We start from the raw sequence: 6,881 nt of genomic DNA, 5'->3' as shown, positions 1-6,881 counted from the left end.
AGCTGCCCAGCCCCAATCTGATCTGGTAATCAGGAACTCCTCTCCTTAACCATTCTATTCCCCAGGGCCCTCGCTGGTTAAACAGTGACCCCAGGGCTGGGCCAGCTGCTGAGTCCCAGCTCGCTGTCACAGGCCCCCCGACCACAGGATCTGAGCTCCTCCTAGTCTTTAGCGTAGTTACACTTATCACCCCCGCCCCCCTGTGAGGCAGGCAGGACCATGACTCCCATGTACAGAGGGGGAAACCGAGGCTCAGGGAGACTAAGTGACTTCCCCAAGGTCACAACAGGGAGTCTGGGGCGGAGCAGGGAATTGAATCTGGGGCCTCCCAAGTGCCAAGAGACTCCCACCCTAACCACTGAACCATCCTGCCTTTCGAGGGAAGCAGAACTAGGCCAGTGTCGGGCACTTGGGAAAATTCCACCCTGGGCCACCTGACCTTTCCAAATCCACGTGGTTCTCCCTGTTCTAGGCAGCTAGTGCGGCTCTAGCATTCAAGGGGTATTGCAGAGACAGGGCACTTCTCAGTAGCAGGGGCAAGCACCAGGGAAGCTGCTAGACATGTATAAATGTATGTGTTGGGGTGGGGGTAACCCAGAGCTTAAAACAAACTCTCCAGAGAGTTTTCCTGGTTCTTATAGCACCGGAAGGGGTTTGTGCAGGACCAGTTTACAGGAGGAGCTAGAAGGATTTGGGATAAGGCTGGGTGCAGAGCGATGTCCAGATGACGTGGCCAGCAGTTCAGAGTTTAATGCTAGCCTCAGCGAAGGAACCCAGCACTGACTCCACATGGCCATCCTCCATTACCAAGTCTGTCTCAACCAGGCAAGCATGCAGGTCATTCTGGGCATCATACATCAAGGGTCTCTACCCACCCCTGCCACAAAGGGCGGAAATCTTTCCCCCAGGCTGGTCTCTGCTCAGTGCCCAGCTTGGAATCACAGGGTTTAAGGGACCGCAAGGCTTAGTTTAGGCTCTGTTCAACTGCCTTGCTACCGTGCGGCCATCTACAGGAGTTCCACACCCAGACCAAGTCTCCTGGGCCTGAACCCTCCACCTAGCTGTTGTTAATGTCAAAGTTCAAGGTGGGTGTAAACCCACCCCTCCTTCAATGCTTTTTGCACTCAAGGGGCTAAATCCAGGCTTGCTGTATGAAAAGATGGTTTAATGGCAGACCACTAAAATGCTTGGAATCAGGGTCCCACTCTTGACTCTCCCACAGACCCTGTTAGAGATCTCTGTGCCTCTCCTCCCCATCTGAACATGGGGTAATAATCCTTACTTTTGTCCACCCAGCCTGTGTCAAGCCTTGACTACTTAATTGTTAAGGGCTTCAGGGCAGGGACCATTTTACTGTGGTATTTTACAATGGCATTTTGGGCTGTATAAGTAGGGGCATTGCCAGCAGATCGAGGGACGTGATCATTCCCCTCTATTCGGTATTGGTGAGGCCTCATCTGGAGTACTGTGTCCAGTTTTGGGCCCCACACTACAAGGATGTGAAAAAATTGGAAAGCGTCCAGCGGAGGGCAACAAAAATGATTAGGGGGCTGGAACACATGACTTATGGAGGAGAGGCTGAGGGAACTGGGATTGTTTGTCTGCAGAAGAGAAGAATGAGGGGGGATTTGATAGCTGCTTTCAACTACCTGAAAGGGGGTTCCAAAGAGGATGGATCTAGACTGTTCTCAGTGGTAGCTGATGACAGAACGAGGAGTAATGGTCTCAAGTTGCAGTGGGGGAGGTTTAGGTTGGATATTAGGAAAAACTATTTCACTAGAAGGGTGGTGAAGCACTGGAGTGGGTTACCTAGGGAGGTAGTGGAATCTTCTTCCTTTGAAGTTTTTAAGGTCAGGCTTGACAAAGCCCTGGCTGGGATGATTTAGTTAGGGATTGGTCCTGCTTTGAGTAGTGGGTTGGACTAGATGACCCGCTGAGGTCCCTTCCAACCATGATATTCTATGATTCATGATACTGTAGGTCTGTACAGCTCCTGGCACAACGGGACCCTGATCTCAGTTGGGGGCCTCTGTATTATAAAGAATAATTGCAGTCAATCACCACCAGCATCCCACCCAACCGTACTTTGCCCCTGTGAAACTCCTTTCACAGGAGGGCCCTCAAAGTGCTTCACAGATATAAATCAGTCAGTCCTCACACTATTCCCCACATTACAGAAAGGTAAACTGAGGAAGAGAGAGATGAAGTGACTTGCCCAACATCACAGAGCAGTGGCAGGCCAGTTTAGAGATTCTAAGGCCAGACAGGACCACTGTGTACCCTGTAGAACACAGGCCAGAGAACTTCCCCACAATAATTCCTGGTTGAATTATAGCATAGATTTTAGAAAGATATCCTATCTTGATTTAAAAATTTTCAGTGATGGAGAATCCACCATAATCCTTGGCAAATTGTTCTGATGGTTAATAGGCCTGTTAAAATGTGCATCTTATTTCTAGTCTGAATTTGCCTAGCTTCCACTTCCAGCCACTGGACTCCATAATATCTTTGCTAGAATGAAGAGCCCCTCTATTGTCAAATTTCTGGTCACCATGTAGGTACGTATAGACTAAGATCAAGTGGCACCATAATCTTCTCTTTGTTAAACTACACAGACTGAGCTCCTGGAGCCTCTCCCGGTAATAATTGTTTCCCAGTCCTTTAACCATTCTCATGGCTCTTCTCTGCTCTCTTCCCAATTTATCAACATCCTTCTTGAAGTGTGGACACCAGAACTGGACACAGTATTCCAGCCATGCTCACACCAGTGCTGAATACAGAGGTAATATAACCTCTCTACTCCTACTTGAGATTCCCTTGCTTATACATGCGAGGATCACATTAGCCCATTTGGTCACAGCATCTCACTGGGAGCTCACATTCAGCTCTTACCCATCATGATCCACCAGTTTTTTTCAGCATCACCGCTTCCCAGGATAGCGTCCCCCATCCTATAAGTATGGCCTACATTCTTTGTTTCTAGATGGTTTACATTCGGCCATATTGAAACACATATTGTTTGCCTCCACCAAGCCTACTCTGTATTAGTGACCCATCCTCTTAATTGTTTACCACTCCCCCAATCTTTGTATCATCTGCAAACTTTATCAGTGATGATTTTATATTTTCTACCAGATCATTAATAAAAATGTTAAATAGCGTAGGGCCAAGAATCAATACTTGCAGCACCCCCTCTGGAAACACCTGTCTGATGATTCCCCATTTTCATTCTGAGACTTATCAGTTAGCCAGTTTTTAATCTACGTAATGTGTGCCAGGTGGATTTTGTACTGTTTAGTTTCTTAATCAAAACGTTGCGTGGTACCAAGTCAAATGCCTTACAGAAACTGAGTATATTACACATACAGTGACAGAACTGGAATACATTTGTGGAATCTTATCTCTTGCTGCAATAAGGCCAAAGATGCTAGTAGAATCATCACATTGAAAGGCTGATAATACAATGAAGCAAACTGTGCAGCCCTAAATAGCAGCACGGCTCTAACAAGAGGGTAAAACCTCCCATAGGAGGTTAAAGCAATTCCCCTTCCCTTGATGAACTGATGCCCATTATGTCAGCTCTGGCTTCAAAACCTTATTTCAGATTCGATATTGTTTTTCCCATCTGCGAGCACAGATTCAATCACGGAAGAGCAGGGTTCAGAACGCAGATTCCTTGAAGGCAGCCACTTCAACTGAAGAGTTGGATCCAATCATCCTTGTTTAAGGCAGAAAGATAATTAAAGCAACCACTGAACTACTGGTGAATCAAAACTTGGCTTCAACTCAGCACACGAAGGAGATGGGGGTGGGGTAAAGGAGCAAGTTAAAGGGCCATTGCCCCTCGGGACCTGCATTGTGAAACAGTCCATGAAACAATAGGAAGAGTTTCTATTATCAACTAAGCAGTGGAGTGGTTGTTAGATAAAAACGTCCCATGAAGTTTTCAAGGCAGGATTTGCTAATCACCTCCAGTTTAGCAAGAATGTGGCTGGGTGACCAAAAGCAACTCCTGTCCCATACCCATGCTTGCTGCTCTCTCACCTTATGTTTCGAAGAGATGCACATCTGAAATGAGCTGGCCATACAGGATAACTGGGCTTGGTCTAAAATGCGCACTCCAAAGGGGACGGTGCTAATGGGGAGGTTGGGAGGAGAAGTAATAAACCATTAGGATACAAATGTGATCAGGTTAGAACCCAGGAGCTGATTTTAAATGCCCAGCAGCACCCCAGCCAGGAGAGCGAGTCACCAAGTGTAGCTCTCACCCCAAAATAGAAACCTAGGAACTGAACCAGAGCAGGGCCCGTCTAATCCTGTACCCTGCCTCTGACAGTGGCCACTACCAGCTGCTCTGGAGGAAAAACCCTTGCAATGGACAATTTTGGAATAAGCTGTCTGCAGGGGAAGCTTCCTTCCAAACCCCAATAGAGATTCTGTCCGGGGGCAGGACGGTTTATATCCCTTCCAAAGCTCTTGATTGTTTTTGAAGCGTTACTATAACACCTCTGAATAGCCTTGCTATCCACAGAAATGTCTAATCCCTCGTATGAATCCTGACGGGGGCTTTTGGGTGAGTTTGGGGGAAGGAGGGGTCGGGTTTGGTGGGATAGGCCAAAACCAGGGAGCCTGGACTTAGATCTGAACATCTGCCAAGCACCGTAGGGTTCAGGCCGAGCGCTTCAGCGTTCTCCCTGAGCTAGATCAGGAAAAACAGCCTTGAGGTTAAAGGTACTTGCAAAGTATTTTTGAACGATCAGGTCTGGACCATTTGTGCTTCTTTATGACAGATAAAGACAACCTGAAAGGGGATTCCACCCCCCAACCCCCTTCAAAAAAAAGTTCTTCTCTCCTGCTGGCTTTTTAACCATAAGAAATATCAGGTCTGGTCTTCCCTGGAGTTTCTGATAGTCCCTGGAGAGAGATCCATTATGGGCTTCCACACCTTAAAAGAAGGGGTGAAGGTGTCAAATTTTTGACAGACACCCCCCTCTCTCTCAGATGTTAATTAGGCATTGGAGATAAATAAATGTCTAACCAAATCCTTCCCCTCAAGTGCTCAGCTTTCAGCCTCTTGGGATGTCGTAATCTCACCAGTTCTTCAGTCTCCATAGAGTCTTCCAGGGTAGGCAAAACCTGAATGTCTAAATAAGTAGTTTTTTTCACACACACACAACCCTTTTATCAGGACATCTTTATCTACCAGAAGCACCAAACGGAAGGGCACAAGCCCTTCTCCTCCTTTGCAGGTCTCCTTTAAATCCCAGTATGGGAGTCAGGAGACCGTGGTTTTATTCCTGGCTTTGTCACAGATTCCCTGTGTGACCTCGGGCCAGTTACTTAGTTTCTCTGTGCTTCAGTTCCCCTTCTGCACAAGGGGGATAACAGCACCTGCCTTGATCACAGCGGGGCTGGGAAGTCAAATCCATTCATACTCGTGAACTGCTTTAAGAACCTGGGCTGGAAGGCACCAGAGAAAAGTCAAACTTCATGTTAAAATCCCACTCATTAGGCAAAAAGAAAGATCTCAGGGAGGGAGGGAGAAGCTGTAAGTGGGGATAGTATTAGAATAAAGAAAGGTGCAGTGCTAGGTTCAGAAGAGACTATACACTAAAGTGCATTTGCAGCTGGTACCTGGCCCGCATAACGTCTCATTGGAAGCCCTGTGATGAGAATCCAAGGAAGAGGTCAGAAATCCTAGACAGGGGCTGAGATCCCTTTTTCCGTCTCAGCAGAGGAGAGTTCTGGTCTCATATCGGATGGCCCCGAATTACCATCATAACAGCTGCACATCAGATGACAACATCATGGACTCAGAGCAGAGGTTTTTAGCCAGCCGGGCACAAAGAGAAGGGTAACCCGAACCCAGCAGCTAAAGCAAGAGAGAAAAGGGCAGATAAGGGAGGCACAATGCACACAAGCTCCTTGATTCTCTGCTTTCCTCCTCCTCATTAGGCCTCAGGGTCTTTGTTCCACCTGTGAGATTCTCTCCAGTGAATAATACCCATTAGAAATAAATGGATTATAATGGGATGAGGTGGGGAATAATGCCAGGACTGCTCGAGGAAATCAAACAAAACCCAGAGATTTTAAAGGATCTCCAATTCTGGAACTCACCCCCCTCCCCCAATCCCATTAGTCTATTAGACGCCAACCCAGCCAGGTACTTAAACACACGCTTAAATGTAAACGTGCTGAAGTCCCATTGATTTGAAAGGGACTTCTGCACGTTTAAAGATAAACACATACTTCAATAATCTGCTGAATAGCATAAGTGCTGGAACTAGGGGTTCGGGGGGTGCTGAAGCACCCCCTGACTTTAAGTGGTTTCCATTATGCACAGGGTTTACAGTTCAGTTCAATGGCTCTCAGCACCCCCACAATACACATTGTTCCAGCACCTCTGCTGAATACTGGTGGTTTATGGACTCTCAGGACGTGGAGCAAGGCTCCTATGTCTATCAGGCCCTGGAGAGGAATTTAGGCTGGCCAGCTGATGGAGGTTATTTGTTGGGCAGCTTGTATATTTCATCAGTCCAGGGGCAGGTCAGTGCATTCCAAAACATTCACCCGTGGTTTGTACATTGCAGGGGGTTTTAAGAGTCCTAGAGCTGCTGGGACGGGGATCAAACAAAACTAAATCTAAAGACAGAAAAAATCTTAAAAATTAAAAGGACAAACTATAGAGCTGGCTTCTGCTGTGAAGAGTGACTGCATGAAAACAACTGGCCACTTCTTCCTCCTCAGATCTTTGGCATGTGTTTGGAGTCCCACCTGCTAACTGCAGTGATAAAGAAAGGTTTGGGCTACCTCTGTTGACCTTGCAAAGCCCAAAGGATGACGCTGAGGCTAAGAACTGAGCAAGATTCAAAGAGTGATTG

The sequence above is a fragment of the Natator depressus genome, chromosome 4, assembly GCF_965152275.1.
Source record: "Natator depressus isolate rNatDep1 chromosome 4, rNatDep2.hap1, whole genome shotgun sequence".
Classification (NCBI taxonomy): domain Eukaryota; kingdom Metazoa; phylum Chordata; order Testudines; family Cheloniidae; genus Natator; species Natator depressus.
This window is presented reverse-complemented; position numbering follows the sequence as displayed.